Source organism: Parasteatoda tepidariorum, chromosome 3, assembly GCF_043381705.1.
Source record: "Parasteatoda tepidariorum isolate YZ-2023 chromosome 3, CAS_Ptep_4.0, whole genome shotgun sequence".
Lineage (NCBI taxonomy): Eukaryota > Metazoa > Arthropoda > Arachnida > Araneae > Theridiidae > Parasteatoda > Parasteatoda tepidariorum.
In genome coordinates this window covers 90,307,721-90,327,715 of record NC_092206.1, presented here as the reverse complement: position 1 = coordinate 90,327,715, position 19,995 = coordinate 90,307,721, and the positions used below count along the sequence as shown (strand labels likewise).

At 30.6% G+C, this 19,995-nt stretch overlaps 2 long non-coding RNA genes across 2 annotated transcripts; both read left to right on the top strand.

Annotated features, from left to right (window-relative positions):
* The first annotated feature begins 2,385 nt into the window (after nt 1-2,385).
* LOC139425181 (uncharacterized) lies at nt 2,386-8,368 on the top strand. Its single transcript, XR_011636460.1, has 2 exons — nt 2,386-2,864; nt 3,657-8,368. It is a non-coding gene; the product is annotated as an uncharacterized lncRNA (long non-coding RNA).
* Nucleotides 8,369-12,848: 4,480 nt separating this feature from the next.
* Nucleotides 12,849-19,434, top strand: LOC139425180 (uncharacterized). The gene is made up of 3 exons (XR_011636459.1): nt 12,849-15,262; nt 16,728-16,884; nt 18,924-19,434. It is a non-coding gene; the product is annotated as an uncharacterized lncRNA (long non-coding RNA).
* Nucleotides 19,435-19,995: the final 561 nt, after the last annotated feature.

Here is a 19,995-nt window from a genome sequence, read left to right as displayed (position 1 = left end):
AATACGATTTATACTTATTCCATGCCAAAAAAATTTAAATAGACAATAAAATAAGAACAAACCACAATATTTGCATGTTATTCCAAGAAAAATCATTTTCTCTCTGGAATGCCCAGTGTCCTCAAATGAGGACGGGCTGTAATTTTAGAATTAATACAAAATATGCACAGATTTTAAGGTTTATACTCTATTTAGGTCATAATAAATAGGATTTGAAAGATTCATTGAAATATATTCAGTAGAAATAATTTGGGCGTTAATGGGTTAATCAAGAAGGTTCCTATTATTAGTGGTAATAATTGTTTGATGTCTGAAATGACAAATAACTTAACATTGCAGTACAATGTGGATGGTATTCCAATGTACCATGAAGCAAAATATGACCTTTGGCCTATACATTGCATGATAAATGAGCTGTCTCCTTATAAAGGGAAAGAAAATATTATGATTGATTGATTGAATGTAAGGTTTAAAGGCACAAATTCCAAAAAAATATTATAATGTGTTCCCTTTGGTTTGGTTCAAACAAACCTGTTTTTAAACCTGCCTTTCGTTGAAGAACTTGAAAAAGGACTATCATGGAGAAATAAAGGTAAAATATTCTCTTCATGAGTAACTCCAATTATATGCACTGTAGATGGTCCTGCACGTGCCATGCTGCAAAATTTTAACCAATATAATGAAAAATTTGATTGTAGATTTTGTGAAAATGAGGAGGATAGAATCGAAAGAGGGCGTGGTCACAGTAGAATTTATAAAGTTTTTAAACCCTCTTCCTGCGAAACGGACAGATCTGTAGAGTAGGCAGAAATGGCAATAAATATTGATAAACCAGTAAAAGATGCAAAGGGTTCTTCGCTTTTAATGAAATTGTACTTTTATTTTGACATGGTTGAGGGGTTTGTTCCCGACTAAATGCAATCTGTTTTGTCAGGCGTTACAAAACAGTTTGTCAATTTATGGTTGCCAACTTCTGATGAAGTTTACTGTCTGAAAAATAAAGATGTTTCTTAAGTAAATGTAAGAATTAATATTTTAAAAGAGCCTAGTGAAGGAACTAGAAAACTCCGTTCCTTTGCAGATGTTATGCATTGGAGAGCATCAGAAAGGAGAATATTTTTGCTCACTTCACCTGTGCTATTATTAAATGTTCTAAATCCAACAACATATAATCATCGGATATTTCTTGTGCATGCTGTAACTCTTCTTTAAGGCACAAATATCAAGTCTAGTAATTTGCAGACAGCTGAATCTGCCATTCAAAAATTTGTGACAGGTGTTGTAAACAGAGGTGAAAAATTTAAGATGATAAAATTTAACAGAGGTGTTAAAATTTAAGGTGAATGGGAACTAACTTATAATGTTCATTTGCTATTATATCTTCATGAAAAAAAAAGAAAAAAAAATCATGGGGTCCATTATGGGACTTATCCTGTTTTGCATATGAGGATGCTCTGGGGACATAGAAAATTTTCCATGCAAATTTTATTTGCTTACTTCAAAAAAACATTATTTCAAACAATGGTGTTAGAAGACATCAGAAATGAAAGAGTAAAAAAATTCATTGAAGATATGAAACGCTGTAAGAGAGAAACAAAAAAGATCCTCATAGTAACAAACGTTGTACTTTTTGGATGAAGCTCTTGAATATATTTTAAATACATCATTAGGTTAAAATAAAGTCCTTACGTTTAAAAAAGCATTTTCTACTGAGGAATATTCTCAACAATTTAATCGTATAAATTCTTTAATTTCCATTCTCACTTCAAAGATTCATTTTGTTGAAATAATCAAAGTAATTGTTTGCAATGATGAAGCGATTTTCCTAGGAAAAAAATTGCAAACCAGAAAATTTTATAAAAACGATGTTGATTATCTTTGTTTAAATATTTTATTTATTAAAAATGACAATGAAAATAGATTTTAAAAAACCATAATTGCATTTAGGGGCAGAATCTATTTTGCAAAAATATACTCAGATAAAACTTGAAAATGTTTATTATCTTGTGCCATTGGAGAATAATTTCTGTCCGGCGTGTTATTCTTCCACTAATACCTCTGTTTTTTCGATTCGCTTTTTCATAGTTTATACTACTGATTACTTTAAATTCCAATATTTTTGTGCAACATTTTTAAGAATGGTTGACTAGGAGAAAGCCTAAAGAAATTGAAATAGTTGGAGTACTAGCTATCAGAAACTAGGAGTTTGCTCTGACTACGAGTTTAGCTGCAATTCCGGTGGGCGTTCCTGAAGATGATCCGTAAATTCATTTTGTACTATAAAACTTTAATTTTGATTCGGATACCATTTTAGAAAAATATTTTACCCTAAATTTTATACTGTTTCTACTGTGTTTTTAGATACATATTTTAAGGAGAGCCATTTATATTTAAGCATAATTACAGGACCCCTATCATGAACTACTAGGAATGGAACGAAGATTCCCGCCTGGGGTGGTATCCTGAGCTCGAAGTCGACCGTCGATTTGAGGTTTTGGAAGTCGCACCAGGGGGCGCTTTACCCGATATTCTACTTTTTCCCGCCCATCGCTCCATTTTTGGTATTCCAAGCAAGTTTTAGTGGACGTAGAGAGCTCTCTTCGGTCGACGCGAAAACCACTGGTATTTTCAATCGAGTAATGGCGAGCACATGGAATGCGATGATAATCAATTATTTAACACGGCAAAGTCTTCGGAGTAGACCAATCTATCGTAACAGAGAAGATGCTTTCAGTCTTCATGACGATATATTTCTTGATTTTTTTCGATTGTCGAAAAATCTTGTCGAGTATCTATGTGTGGAATTAAGAGATGAATTGGAAAAAGAAGCAAGGCGAGGAAACGTGATTTTAGTAGAAATACAAGTAAGTTCAACTGAATTAATTTTCAATAGCATGAGCATATTTATCTTTTTTTTTATTAAAAAAAACCTTATTGCATTTAATTGTTCTTTGCTATATGCGAATAAATAGGTAATTTTGGGATAGTAATAGTCTATTTGATGAACTTAATAAGTAAAATTGTAAATGTTAATTTTTTCCGACTAAAAATTTTGTAGAATTCTTTATTTTCTTAGTTTCTTGTAAATAATAAATATTGATGATTAATAACCAGAAATTGTCTCAATTTTCTTAGCAAATCTTTTACTTCACTAAAAAACAAGTGTGTCATTTTTTAATTGCTTTTTAGAACCTTAAGAAGACACTGCAAATAGCAATTTAATGAGTTAAACTATGCTTTTTATTTCATATTTTTTAAAAAAAAATTAAGACCATGTAATTTTTATTAGTTTAGAAAAGTGTCTTGTAGTTTCTTTCATTTCTGAAATAAGGTAGAGAAATTTAACTTAGAAGTATTTCCTTTTTTAATCAATATGGAAAAAGTATGATTACAAAACGTTTTTGAACTTGAATGCAAGAGAAAAATATAATAATAAGTTTTCACAACCTCACATGGTTATGTGAAACTTTGGTCATAATTCTTTTCAAGAAATTTAATTTTTTTTTATTTCAAATAGTGAAATTTGTATTTTTTATAGGTATTGTTTACATTATTTCCAGTTAGAAAGATAAACTTTAAAACTAAATTACTTTTAGGTACTATTCAACTTGTAAGGTGGAATATTTAAATAGAGCTACTGTTCATTACATTCATAGGTTTTATGTGCATTGAGATTTTTTGCGACTGGCTCATACCAGCAGTCTGTAGCCAATGAGTTCACGCTGCAGATAAGTCAACCAAACGCCAGTAGAGCTGTCAGGAGAGTCGCAAAAGCCATTTTTCTAAGGCTATACAAAGAGTGGGTGGTTTTCCCCAGTAGTCAAAGGTAAGTTACTTCTAACAATAGTTTTAAACTATGTATTGCTTAATTTGGCTGTATTTTTAATAAGCATAAACTGAATTTTATGTTCGAACAAGGATTCTTGGATTTCTTTTTAATTCATGAAAGAAAAACTATGTAAATAAATTTTAGTGTTAATATGCCTTTTGCTTTTCAGGGATAAGATTCATCTAATAGTTCTATGTTTATTATTATCAAAAATAACAACAAAAAAATTATTTCAGAGATGTATATAAAATTTATTTACTAAATGTAAATATCAAATATTAGTGCAATAAAATAAAATAAAAGTTTTACCTACACGCATCCATTTTTCTGTGCTTTTTGAGCATGATCCTTCCGCATTCAACTTTAAAGAAAGCTCTTCCCAAAGTTTTTTTTTTATCGCTGTGGGTAAAGTCATTGAACAATTGATTGCAATATAATTTTGGGTTTTGTTCCACGTAGGAAACCCTAATTTCTAATTGAGCTTTGCTAACTACTTTTCCACTCATAACTACAAATAAATCAAAACAACAATTTAACACAAATAGATACTAAACGTAAATGGCTCTTTCAAACATCTTGTCGACGTGTGAATTGCATCAAAATGCTTCGAGCATTTTTATTGGCTGATAGACCAGTCCACGGGTCTACTCGACTGACACCAGGGTTCAGAACACCAAAATTCAAAACAGTGGACGGTGTGACGTCAGGGGAAGGCGTCACTCGGAGAAAGTCTACTTCGACTCGTCGTTTGTTTGGAATACCAGCCCTGGGGCCCTACCATGAGCTACCGGGAATGGAATGAAGATTCCCGGCTGGAAAGTGAAACTGGGAAAGTTTGGTTCCATGAACGTTCAATACCGTACCATGAACACTCCCTTGGAATCAGACATTCCACGATAACTCGCTCTCAGGACCCCTACCATGAACTACTGGGAATGGAACGAAGATTTCCGCCTGGAACGAGAAGCCAGGGAAAGTTTGATTCCATGTAATCCCTAAATCGTACCACGAGCACTCACCGGGAATCAGACATTCCATGATTCTGGTTCTAAGGGCGTGGCTTGAATTTAATCAATCGTTGAATTTGTGCAATATTTATTTCCGCAATATGGCAACGTTGTTTTATCAACCGTGTGTTTTCTTAAAATACTAATTCCGTGCACTGTGTATCTTCTAATCTTAATAATGGGTAAAAAAATTACTCCTACTCAGATGGAAAAATTGGTCTCCTTTATGGAGAAAAATCCACAACTGTATAAAGGAGAGTTGACGCCGAGTTTCACCAATAAAGACAGAGAGAGAATGTGGCTGGCCTTGCATGCGATTGGAAGCTGCCATAAAACTGTTGAGAAATGGAGAGAAGTAAGTATTTTGTGTAGTATAAATTTATTTTCATGGGCATCGTTGGTGGTATTTGTCCCCTTTCTATGTTTTTAACTTAGGAAGAAAATTTTCGCAAAATAACACCGATTTCTCTAAGTTATAAACAAACAATAAATGAGCTTAAAAATTTTGCAGACCTTTGATTAAATTATGATTTTTTTTCTATTGTAACTGCATTCTTTTTGTTTTCTTAACAGTTGTTAGTTGACTCCCTGCGATGCCCATTAGTGTGTATAACATGTATCCACATTTTTCAAAATTTTTGGTTAAAAAATAGGTTTTAAAAATTTTTGCGATCTGCTTTATGAAAAAATAAAACCTATTTATTTACAAAATAAATTTAAATTTTTATAACTTAAGTGAAAGAGGTAAATTATGTTTCAACATATTTTGTCCTTAGTGTGAAGAATAGTGTTGTTTGTCATCACATAGGAGGTGATGATGTTAATTTTATTCTGAAATTTGTTTCGACACCAAATCTTTTCAGACACTTATATTTTTAGTACGTAAAGGCTGAGAAAGCAGCTTCACTCATATAAGGCAATAAATATTATATCAGTAAGAATTATATCAATGTCTATTTTTTTTAGGGAGTAGTGTCTGAATATTTTGAAGAAATAATTATGAATGCTCCTTTACAAAATATTAGAAAATTCTTATTGATATTACTTTTTCAAAAAGAAGTAATTTATTTTTTGTTACTTAAAATTCTTAGTTGAGAAAATAGTCGTTCTTCTGGGAAATATACCCTTCTACGATTATGGCAGTTCTATGATTTTGTTTTTAGTTATCTTGGCTCACTGTCAAAAATCGCTAGGACTTGGTGATTATTTTGTCACTCACCGTTGCCAAAAAATATGAGCCATAAGAGTTGAAACTAGTTTTTAAGAGTTAATTAAGATTGTTGCTAAAAGGTTTTGTAAATAGAGATTTTGAGTTCACAAAAATTTTTTAGTTATATCTGTATCTGGCAAACTACTTAAAAAAAATTTCATTTGCTTGGAAATATATATAGTGTCTCAACTGAGAATTATGCATCCTCATTATTAGATATAATTTAATTTTTGTGTCTAATATAAAGTTTATTTATGTAGTGTTGGACTCAGCTATAAACCGACACAAAGAGAAGGTTTCAGCGATACAAGACATATGCCAACGGAACTGGGGGAGGACCAGCTCCCAAGCCCCTCAGTGCCCTTGATGAGAGGGTCCTTGCCTTAATCGGTTTCGATGCATTGAATGGGCTGCAAAATGTGTTTGAGAGTCGAGTCTTTCATGAGGTAATTATCCTTAGTTTCGTGCACTATTAACTGTTGATATCAATAATTTTTTATTACAGTTGGGAATTATTTTATACTTTCGTCTTTTTTTCTCAACATTACTATGTGTTTATAATAAGATATAAAGCCTATTTAAATTTTTATATTTTATCAGTATTGCAAGCATAAATCTGCTCTTTCAAATAGTATACAACCTTTAGTGGTGTTTCAAGAAACTAGTGACTGTGCATTCTTATATGGTTTGCTTCGCAAGCCAAGCTCGCTTCGTTAACTACTAACTTAGGTGCATTGCAAATGCACAAAATTTTAAGAATTCAAAACAATCATTCAAATCCATATAACAACTTTTTTTTAAAAAAAAAAATTATATCTTTTTAGTAAATACTAAGTCATTAAAATAAATTTGAATCCAAATAAATGACATGTAATTTGTTAAACCTATAAGAAATATGCTATAGTATAAAATCTTAAGATAAAATTTCTAACACCGATATCTCCTTAAAAAGGTTAAAACTTCGGCTGTAATTATTAAAAATTAAAATAAGTGAATTGCAATGGAAAAACCTGCATAAACAAATAAATTCTAGTAAAACAAATAAATTCGTGATATAAATCAAAAATCGTCATATAAATTCGTAATGTATAAATTCGTGAAAGAAAAAGCGCTATCGACTAACTACTCACTTCTGCCTAGCTTATGCTCTCTCTGGTTGTTTCAGTTTCCGTTTTTAAAAGCACTATGTGTTGAGCCATCTCAGCTAGATTTGGCGTGTGACATTTTTAGCGGCAATCATTGGTCGATTTTCTAGCATTGCCATTTGGGGAGTTGTGATGAGGCTTTTTTTTGTCGCCGTGTAAGAGAAATATATTCCTATCAATATGGATGGATTCCTATCAATTTTTATGTAGATAGATGACTTATCTACATAAAAATGATTTACGTTATGGTTTTTTGACAGCTTATTTACGATATTTGAAGATGAACATCTTTTACTTTGCGATTTGCCATGAACATTGTTATAAATGTAGCACGATTTCTTAATATTTCTTGAATTAAACATATACTGTCTTACAGTAAAATATTTTTGCTTGTTAACAGAAATAGATAGTTTACCATTGCCTCTTGCCCATAAGTAAATTTAATTTTTGAAATTTATTTTTCTTAAATTTTTTCTCTCAGTTTTCTATTTTTTTTTAAACAGTGGAAATAAAATCTTTTAGTATAATTTGCCTCTTAAAAGTAGTCAAAAGTCACTACATCTTGTAAATAAATTTTAACTCCTACATTGTAAAAATAGTTTACCAAAAATCGTAAAAGGGTAGTTTAATTGTGTTGAATAAAAAAATTTTCATTTTCTTTCAGTTCCAACTTGATAACAAGGCAGCGGACCACTTGCTTTCGACATCTGCTTCCCCTCCAAGAACGATCTCACCATTTGAGTTTATAATTCCTAATACGCCTCAATTTTCAGAAGGGGAGGCTGATGTATCTTTTACAAACTCTCAGGTGTTTACGACGCCAAACCTAAAAAGAGAAAATGATGCCACCAGCCAAAAGTCTGGTTTCCGAAGGAGGAAACGGCAAAAAATTGACAGATTAATGTCTCCTGACAAAGTGCAGCAACTATTGTCTGCTCAAAGAGAAACAACGTCTGCACTTATGGACATTCAAGTGATTATGCGAGAGCGGAATGACATAGAAAAATGGAAGGCCGAGGAGCTAAAAGAACGATATGAAATTGAGAGAAGGAAAGCCGATGCTTTTGAGAAAATCGCAGAAGTTTTGGCTTGTCGTTTTGCTTAAATTTTTTTGTTAAGTTTATGTTTAGTTTATATATATATATCTGAATAAAATTAAGTAAATTTCATACTTTTATTTCCACTCTTTTTGTGTATTCGTATATTATTGAGGAAATATCTATTTTATATTTTTTGACATACAAGATAATGTTTGATACTTTTATATCAGGTTTGAAACAATTTCACTTACCATTTTCTTTTATTGTTAGGAATTCAAAATTTTTTATTTAAGGCGACAAGGGACCTTCAAATTCAGTAAAAATGATCAAAATATCGATTTTTCAATTTTGCTGGCATTAAATAATTGATATCGTTTGCTATCATATATAACAAAAAATTTCCGTTTTTGTTAATTTTTTCGGAAGTTATGCGTAGTTAAAATTTTGTAAATAACCGACCACGCCCCCTTCGACAGCTGTTGTGAATATAAGCAAAACGAAACTGATTGAAATTTTTATAAAAAGTAATATTAATTTAATTCTTTTTTAACTTTAACTGATCTGTGAGTTAACTGTAACCGATCTACTTCTAGCGTTACTTATTTGTTTTTGTTTACCTTTTGATTTGATTCGATTATTTACCACGATTGTTCTGCTATTATTTTCAGTTTGCCGTTGTTATTGGAGTTGCTATTACAGTTTTTATTATTATAATTAGTTACGTTGAAGTTTTTATGTGGTTTGTTTATAAACATTTGTTTAAATTTTCATTATTTTAATATGCATAGTATAAGTTCGAAATGGAGAAAGCCGAAAGGCCGACCTTTAAAGAAGCGAGCTGCTGCAACTATAAAAAAGGGCTTGAGAAAAAAGCCACAGAATCTGTTTTGCCTGAAACTACCAGTAATGTGAATGAAAAAAAATCGACAAATGCAAACCAACCAGCATTTACTGTTATTGATACATCAATGTGGAGCAGTCTGCTCAATACAGTTGCTTGTAATGAGTGTGGAGAGACAGAATTGGATGTCTTCACTCATAAAACCTACGGCTTAGCTTCACAAATGGAACTTTATTGCAAATCATGTGGCTTCAAATATGGTAAAACAGTTTCAAGTGCTCGAGAGAATAATAGCAAAAGATTTGCTATCAACAATAAGATAGTAGATGCTTTCTTATCTATTGGAAAAGGATATGGGTCTTTAGAAATGTTTTCAATGATGCTTGGCATACCTTGCATGGACAGTAAAACTTTCTCGAAGTGCTTAGATCACCTAGTTGCATTCAATGAGCAGGCAAAAGAAGAGGTTTTGAAGTTGTCTCATGATATTGTGAGGCAACAGTATATAGTTGAAGCTTCGGAATCTCCCTCTGTTGTTATCGACATCTGTGTCTCCTATGATGGGACCTGGCAAAAGCGAGGTCACTCCTCATTGTACGTTATACTGTCATCATTAGTGAATACTGTCACGACTGTGCTCTAACAACAAGTGCTTTGGGGGCAAATAGCCCTGAATTTCATATTTGGCACGAATCTCACAAGCCCGAATGCCAAAAAAATTATACTGGCTCATCGAACAGTATGGAAATGTCGGCGGCGATGATATTGTGGTCGCGGTCACTTAATCATAGTATGAGATATATAACCATGCTATGTGATGCCAAAGCATTTAACCATATCAACGACAAACGTGTTTATGACGATACCCCCATAAAGAAGGAGGAATGCATAAATCACGTAGCCAAACGTTTAGGCACTGGTTTATAGAAAACAAAGTGCAAGAGTGGAAAAATAAAGGGGTTACATTAGGTGGGAAAAGAAAAGGTACATTAAAGGATGATACTATAAAAAGATTGCTAAGTTATTACCGTAATGCAATCAGAGATAACGCCCCTGACATTAATAAAATGAAGTCAGCGATTTTTGCCTCCATNCAAGTGCTTTGGGGGCAAATAGCCCTGAATTTCATATTTGGCACGAATCTCACAAGCCCGAATGCCAAAAAAATTATACTGGCTCATCGAACAGTATGGAAATGTCGGCGGCGTTGATATTGTGGTCGCGGTCACTTAATCATAGTATGAGATATACAACCATGCTATGCGATGCCAAAGCATTTAACCATATCAACGACAAACGTGTTTATGACGATACCCCCATAAAGAAGGAGGAATGCATAAATCACGTAGCCAAACGTTTAGGCACTGTTTTATAGAAAACAAAGTGCAAGAGTGGAAAAATAAAGGGGTTACATTAGGTGGGAAAAGAAAAGGTACATTAAAGGATGATACTATAAAAAGATTGCTAAGTTATTACCGTAATGCAATCAGAGATAACGCCCCTGACATTAATAAAATGAAGTCAGCGATTTTTGCCTCCATATTCGATTGCATTTCGACGGACAAAAAACCGATGCACAATAAATGTCCTACCGGAGAAACATCCTGGTGTTTTTTTCAGAGGGCAGTGGCAAAAGGTGAAAAGCCAGATAGCCACAAGAAGATGACAACTGTTCTCTCTGAAGTGGTAGTGGAAAAAATAATGCCAGTTTACCAACGACTGGCGTCTGATGAAATATTAGAAAGATGTGCTGCCACCAAGACACAAAACTCTAACAAATGTCTTCACAGTGTTTTGTGGAACAAATCTTCAAAAGAAAATATTGTCGCAAAGATAAGATTAGAGCTCGCAGTACTTTCTACTGCACGTGAGTTTAATCTTGGTTGTGTCAATTCATTAGAAAAGTTAACAACAAATGTTGACGCCAATGATTTCGCAATGTCCATTGCTGAAAAGCGAGACAAACGAAGGCAAAGCCAATTAAACAAAAGGAAATCTAATGAATATAAAACCAAAAGAAATATAAAAAAATTGAAATGTGCTGCAAAAAATGCTACCATTTCGAAACGAGAAGGCCCGACTTATGGTGCAGGAAAATTTTGAATAAATTTTTTCTTCAAATTAGTGTTGATATGTATATATAAGTGTTCATAATATTCAATATTTCTTATATAAGTGTTCATCATATACAATATTTCAATCATCTAAAAGTATTTTCACTCATAAAATATATTTCTATTTTTTATTAGGAATTTTCAAAATTTCGATATTATATGTAGCGAAGAAATTGAACTCAAGAAATGTAATAATTCCATTTTTTGAATGTTTTTTTACACAAACTTGAATATTTATATTTGTTTTACAATACATGCGTAATTATTTGCAATTAATAGTAACAAAATTGTATTTCCTGATTAAAAAAAACTAAAAATGCATTTTTCTCCTAATGTGATTTTTTGGTAATTTTGAAATTTCGAAAAGCTCCGGGCGGCTTAATTTTCATTCAAAACACTTAAAAATTTTTGTACTTGCTAAATGTGAGTGTAAGATCATTTTTTGCCCTCTAACTAAATAATGCTGATATAATTAGCACACATACAGGAAAAAATGTTGCTTTCGGTAACATAAATTTTGAAATTTTTTGATATTTCACATTATTTATTTTTTAAAAATAAAAGCAGTTAAGTAGTACAATTGTTATAGGGTAAGTTTTGTTTTTGTTTAATTAAACAACCTTAAAAAAATTTTAGAATGTAAAATCTCAAAAATTGAGCCACCTGGAGTATTTTTAAAAATATCAATTTAAAATTTTAATAAAATTAAAACTTTTCACTATATTCAAACCAAATTTTATCTTTTTTCATTTATATCTATTAACTGACAAATTTTCAGAATGATTAAGTAAAAAAAAAAAATTTTCAACCTCCCTTGTCGCCTTAAGAGTATAAATTTCTTGTAATTGTAAGTTTTAATTAACAAGATTACAGTTTTATTTTAAGTCTAGTGAACTTATGGACTGACATTTTAAAAAAATTTGGTGCTTGAGTATTCTCTCTTCAGGATGTAGATATAAGACTATTTGTAAACTTAATATTTCTATTATATTTTATTGTATGCCAGCTACTGGTCTGTCTTTTAAGCCAAAATTTTTAATCTAATTAAAAAGTAGAAAATTCTTGAGTGTAATCACGTTGATTTAATTTTTCTCTTAACATGTTCGCGTTTTGTGGCGGTAGTTCGCTTATTAAAATGTTTAGTACTACATACACAAACTGGGCACTTATTTTGCTTACTTTATTGCTATTTCGCTAAACTAACTGTTATAAACTTTCAGTTAAAAAGCATACACCGATGAAAGACTATATCTTAAAGCAACTAATAATTTGGATTTCAGATTAAGTTCAAAATATAAGACAGCATAACCAAGTAAATGAGTATGTACGTTAAAACCAGTCTTTTATTCTACGTGTTTTAATTGAAATAAACTTATGCAAATTGAAGCGGTACAAAAAAAAAAAAACGGTCTCTAACAACATTTCTCATTTATAAAAGGTGGGATCTGTCTAGGTTTTTGTAAAAAGTACNAAAAAAACTAAAAATGCATTTTTCTCCTAATGTGATTTTTTGGTAATTTTGAAATTTCGAAAAGGTACCTATTTTGTGAAAATTATATTAAAAAATCAACACAAATTATGGTCAATTACGAAAATAGTCACTACAAAAAAAAAAATTTTATGACTGGTAAATTTCAATATATTTTTCCCCATGTATTCAAAAATAGTTTTGCTATTGTAAAATTTTGGGCTAAAAATTGTATCTAAATTTCAAAATCCATAGATTGTTAAATTTCAACTAGAATTTAATAAAAAAAAATGCATTTAACAGTAATAGTACAAAAAGTTATTTTAATTACGATAACATTTTCAACTGGGTCAAATAGGTCGTAATACATACTTTTTTACTTAATGGAATGTTCTTATTTTAAAAAAATTTTAATTTATCTACCTTAATTATTTATGGAAGTTACTATTACGAAATAATTTAAGTTATAAAAAAGTTAGTCGATAGGAAATATTTTTCCTGTCATGACAGCATTACCTCAGTATTGCAACGGTAATGAATTTCCTCTAAGTCCCATTGAAGGCTGTGTGATAATTTCTGATTGCTTCAGTTGAATAGGAAGAGAGCGGTCCTTTCTAGAAGATGAACTCTGACATTGATGAAATTTTTTCACAGAGCAGCTGGGCACTTGTATGGGAGGAATGCCTTCTAAGAAAAAGATCACATGATGCTTTAGCAAGTTTCCCGCCTAACACGCTAAACTAACGTTTTGATTGGTTCGTTAGAAGCGAGCACCTATTTTTCTTTCTTTCAATATGGCTGTGTGGGAAGTTCGGCAAAATGTTTTTTTTAATAAGAGTTTTTATTTGAATTAATAATTTATTAAAATTGTCTAATTCGTAATAAATATAATTTTCTTTTTTAATTTCAAACTCCTTTTTTTGTTAATTTAAGATTTGTCATTAAAAAATTACTGTTTATTTTTCCCCCCCTTCTCTTTCGACTCGATGTTTATTCGTAAATGAAGAAAGTTTCTTTCCCTGTATTTTAAAAATTTTATTGTGTATAATTTAGACGTAATGTGTCTTTACTTTTACTAATTATTGTTTTACGTTGTGCAGCACGCAGAAAAATCCATGCTTTTTTTTTCTTTGTGAAAATGAAGTACCGACTTTGGATAAGGTTTTAAAAGAAATAAATGATGAAAAGGACATATTTGAAAAGATTAATCGTTCAACTTTATATCGGATTCTTAAAGACTTGGGATTTTTTTCCGAGAAAATAACCTAAAACAGATCAAGAAGCGGTCAGATTCTTTCAAGAGAAAGGCGTCTTGGCTGAAATCGCAACTTGTGATAAGAATCATGAAATGAAATTGTATGTCGGAAATGAAATTCAATGGCGTTGCAACCTTTCATCTTGTCGCTGTCCTACAACTAGCTATTGCTGAAGAGAGTGATAGAAACACCATTAAAAGAAAGATCAATCGGCCTGAAAGATTTAAGGTTTTCCAATATCCAGACAATGAATTTAGAAGTCGATTTAGATTGACAAAAAATATTTGTGTGGAACTGATAGAAAAACTTCGGCCAGCGTAGGAGCCACTGACTTCACGCAGAAATGCCTTCTCTGTAGAAACTAAAGTACATAACTTTATTTTGTTCATTTATACAAGAAAATAAGTCCCTAGAATTTCTTAAATATCAGTTATAACTAGTTTTTATTCAACTTAAAACTTAAGTTTATAAAATTTGGAAAGAAGTGATATTTATTATTATTTTACTTAGCTTTTTTTGTTTAGTTATTGTTCGATAAGTTAAAAAATCTAAAGCTTATTACAGTCATGAAGCATGGGGATAAAATTCTCATGATTATATGCTTACAGCACTAGGTAAACATTGGCGATTTTTTACAATGTAAGCAGATTGTAAAAAATCGCCAATACTCCAACCAATGGAATTTATACTTGCTAATTTAAAAATATATGGGTAAGTAAATGTTTGCCTTGCCGCAAATCGCAAATCTTTCCAAAATTTTGATGTGTTATATTTTAGTTTAACTCCCCATATATATTTCTCTTTTTTTTCTTTCACAAAATTGCTTGCAATGTAAATAATTATTGACAACCTTGATTTTCCTTCAAATTGCATTCAGTGGTGGATATTAAAATCTGATAAAATTTACACATTTAATGCATTTATAACTTTAACGATTGATTACGACAGTAATTTTAAGATATATCAGAAATTCAATTCAGATTTCTTTTATATTCAAATAATTTTTTTTCTTAACATTGTTAAAAAAGTTATGTTCATATTTTTTTGCATAGAACTTTTCAAATATTATTAAAGTTTGAAAGTTCCTTTTAAAATATATTTTAGAAGCTATTTTAAGTGATATTGATTTTAAAGATGTGATGTTGATTTTACTTGTGTGCTCATTTTTATAGTTCGTTTTAGATCTTTTGTGCTTTAAGATTTTATGCGACTGGATGTTACCAGAAAAACATTGCCACCGACACTTGTGCAAGCATGACTCAAGCAAGTGTGAGCAATTCAATAAGGAGTGTCACCATTGCAATTAATGAATTGATGTTTGAAGAGTACATAAAATTTCCTGTCCTTGAAAGGTAAAAAAATCAAATTCTTGTGATACAGTACAGTAATATGTATACAGTAAATAGGTTTCAAAGATTAGAATAAGTATTCTTTGAACTTTTTGATTTTGTTGAGAAACATATAGTATTTTTCCTAACTTTAACACGAATGTAAATTAATATATATATAGAATTCTGATGGCTTCAATAAACATTATATGATTAATTATAAATACTAGAATAGATTAATAACTAATACAACTGTTTGTAGAAAGCTGCATTATCTTTTATTAATTAAAAACTTATTTTTAGATCATTTATTTAGAAAAAGTTCGTAAATACAAGCGAGAACCCATTATTAAATACACATCAACTACCTTAAAAACAGTGCTGCTTTTCATGATTTATGTTAGTAATAATGTAATGTGATGTATTGTTTTTTTTTTTTTTTTTNTTTTTTTTTTTTTTCTATTTCAATTTTTATAAATTTTTTGTACTGTGAAAATGTACCATTTAAAGTAAATGAAACAATTATTTTTTAAAATTAAATGAAAACATGATAAATGAACTGATTCAGTTTATTCATCTCTGACTTTGCATGTACAAACCTCTCAAATAGGTCCGGCGCTATTTTTGCCTCTCGTTACATCATGCCTCCTGTTAACACGTGACGTTGTTCAAGATGAGGAATGATCCAGAATTTAATTTTAAAATTTATTGCAGAAGTCGAAAAAAGAAGAGCGTTGTATGACGTTACATGCAAGGATTATTTTAATAGAAATATTGTATTTAAAGCTTGGAGCGATATTGCAAAATTATTATCAACGCCCACAGAGCCTGCAACAGGTTACAGAATAAATTTTAAATTCTATTGATTTTTAATACTGTATGATAGTGTAATCTATTTAATTTTATGTTTAATCTAGAATTTTTGTATTTAACTTTAATTTATTGAAACCAGAACAAAATTATCTGTAATATTCTTTTAAAACAAATATTAATTGCTCATACCTTCAAATTTGTAATTATTTTTAAGTTGATTATTATAATTAAAATCCAGTTTTTTTTAAAAAAAATGTCTTGCAAATATTTTTTAAGGCTTTTATATATTAATCACTCAGTCCTTATTTTATAAGCCTTGTATATTATAATTGAAATCCAATAGATGTTTAGCAATTCTTTCACCCCAACAGTTCTTTATTTTTTTAGGTTGAATACTAATTAATCATAGTTCATGTCATGTTAAATTTGATCAAAGAAATTTTATTTTACCAAAAGAGCTTCTGAAAATATAGTAAATTAATAATTACTAATAAAGCTTATTTTAGTCATGCTTAAAAATTAAATATTAATTGAGTGCAAGTGAATTAACTGCTAGTGAGAGAAATGTGAAACTCATTATCGAGCAGAAAACTTTATTTAAACTAATATAATTTAGACAATTTTTTTGGAATGTTAAATTTCTAAAATAATACACCTATTTCTTTTTTTAAACTAGAGGATGATTGCAAAAACAAGTGGAAGAACATCCGAGGCAGTTACAGGAAACACATCAGCGACAGTAAACCAAGTGGTTCAACGGCTAGGCCGAAAAAGCCGTACTATTTGAGCCCCTACATAGAATTTGTTTTGCCATATATTAAAACAAATGACAAGTAAGTTTTATATAAGAGTTTTTACTAATATTATTTACTAATTTATATTATTAGTTAATAGAAAAATTATACTAATAAGAAAAAACACAATGTCAATCTTTGAACTTTGGTTTATCGACAAAAAAGTACAGTGTATCTGCTGCATTTTAGATTTTCAAATTCATGATTAACTCCAAAAATTTCTGCAAATATTCTTTTTTTTCTGCAGAATTATATATATTCTAAAGGTATTTTTCTTGTTCATCGGAAAGGAAAGAAATACTCTTGTTTTTCTGTTCTCATTTCAGAATAAAAAAATTCGCCAGTGACTGGGTTGTTTCAGCTAGAATTTTTAATTGATTAAAAAATAACAAAGATTCTGAAATCACAGAAGTTTAAAAGATAATTCGCTCTAGAAATGATGTTTTTCTTTCATTTTTTGAAAGAACACCAGAATTTTCATAGAACATGATAAAAACAGTTTATATATCAATAAAATATGACTGGGTGAATTCAAGTACAGTAAATTCTTTTCCTATCGAGAGTGTCAAACTTTTTAAAATTTGTAATTTATTAAACATTAGTATAGCCACATGTATTCAGCATTATATAAATTACAAAATTCATATTTAAAATTTTTGAAATTTAAGCAATGTTTTAAAATATTGTTAAATTTGGGATGGTTAATTGCAGGGTTTCATCTTCGACAACCTTTGTCCACAAAAGATTAAAATAAGTTTTATTATAATAAGCTTATTGTTGCATTTTCTTTCTGCTCTAGATCTGAAAGCAATTTATCGGCAGTTTCTGTCGAGGTTGTTTCAATTTTGGATGACTCATATACGGTCATCCCACCAGTTGACACAGAAATGGAGCCTGATGTGATACTTAATGAAAAAAGTGGTGCCTGTGGCTATGACATGGAGCCTTCGTTAAGCACGGGTATGTCCGACCACATGGTCCGTAGTACCCCGCAGTCCTCCAGCAAAAAAAGGAAAGCTGAAGACAGCATGGAGGACGTTTTAAAGAATTATTTCAAAAAGAGACAAATTGAAGAGGACAGTAACGGGTTTGCCTCTTTTTTTAAGAGTTTACTGCCGGAGGTTAAAGATATCACACCGGAGCAACGGCGAAGGTGTAAATTGTAGATTTTAGAGATTGTCAACATTATTTGTAACGAATTACCTTAAATAAATTCATAAACAAATTTTCATTCATTTTGTATAATTTGAAGTTTAAATAAGGTCTATACCAAGGGGGTCCAACTGGCGGCCCAGGGGCCGCCAGTTTTTTTGTGGCCCGCGAACTAAAATATAATAATTATAATTTTTTTGCGGACAATTTTCGTAAAATAAATCTATATGGGTTTTAAATACTTTTCTCGCTAATAGGAACCTAATTTCTTCGTTTCTGTGAACTTTAACATACCAACAGTGCAAAAAAATTTATTTCTCGGGCTCTGCAACCAAGAGCATATTTATTCAAATACAAAAATAATCGTGTACCTCTTTCTTATTTCATTTTTTTGTATTTTGTGAATATAATTCAGCATGTGTGTATCAGAAATTTTCTCGAAGAAATTCTCCGATTTAACTTTTTAAAACCACTCATTNTTTTAATAAAATATGACTGTGAGTGAGAATTTTGTTACAAATTCAGACATTCGAAACACCATGAAATTGGGTTTGGGGGTAAATTCTATTCTAAAAATCAGATTTATCGGCGGCGACCAAAGTCCTTGATTTTTTTAAAAAAAAGTTCAAATCGTGGCATTTCATGACAAATTCAAGTACGGTAAATTCTTTTCCTAACGAGAGTGACAACAGTTTTTAAAATTTGTAATTTATTAAACATTAGTATAGCATAATGTATTCAGCGTTATATAAATTACAAAATGCATCAAGCCTGCTATATTTAAAAGTTTTGAAATGTAAGCAATATTTTAAAAGATATTGTTAAATTTAGAATGGTTAATTGTCATGTTCGACAATCTTTGTCTACAAAAGATTACAATAAGCTTTATTATAGTAAGCTAATTATTGCATTTTTTTCTGCTCTAGATCAGAAAGCAATTTATCGGCAGTTTCTGTCGAGGTTGTCTCAACTTTGGATGAGTCGTTACAGTCATCCCACCAGTTGACATAGAAATGGAGCCTGATGTGGTGCTTTATGAAGGAAGTGGTGCCTGTGGCTATGATATGGAGCCTTCGTTAGGTACGGACATGTCCGACCACATGGTCCGTAGTATCCCGAAGTCCTCCAGCAAAAAAAAGGAAAGCTGAAGACAGCATGGAGGACATTGTAAAAAATTATTTCAAAAAGAGACAAACTGAAGAGGACAGTAACGGGTTTGCCTTTTTTTTTTTTTTAAAGATTTTACACCGGAGCAACGGCGAATATGTAAATTGCAGATTTTAGAGATTGTCAATATACCAAGCACCGTCAATATACCAAGGGTGTCCAACTGGCGGCCCGGGGGCCGCCAGTTTTTTTGTGGCCCGCGAACTAAAATATAATATTTATAATTTTTTAGCGGACAATTTTCGTTAAAAATCAATATGGGTTTAAAATACTTTTCTCGTTAATAGAAACCTATTTACACACACATTTGTAAATTTTAAATGTAAATATCTATTCTCTGGTGGTTGCAGAAGATAAACCTCAATTTTCTCATTAAACACTTTGAGTGTTACTATGTAAACTTTAATACCAACCATTTTAAAGTTTTATATCTTAACAATTAGATATATGGTGCACATTCATTGTTTAATACATAGGTGCACATTAAAGTTATTGTAGCATGCATTTTTATTATTTAATTAATATTTTTTTAAATATTATTAGTAACAATTGAGTATTTTTAAAAATCTACTTATATTAATTTGTAATTTAATACTTTTGCTTTGTACAACTTGGTAAAACTCTGACACTAATATTTAATGTTCCTTCAAACATAAAAGATACCTACATTAAATTTTGATAAAGTTGCGGCCCGCCATTTGATTAGTGTTTTTAATTGTGGCCCCCGGCCTCAGGTAAGTGGGAAACCCCTGATCTATACTATAAAATCGTTGATTTAAATCATAATGATATTATAAAATTCATAAAGAATTTTAATTTTTGTGAAATTTT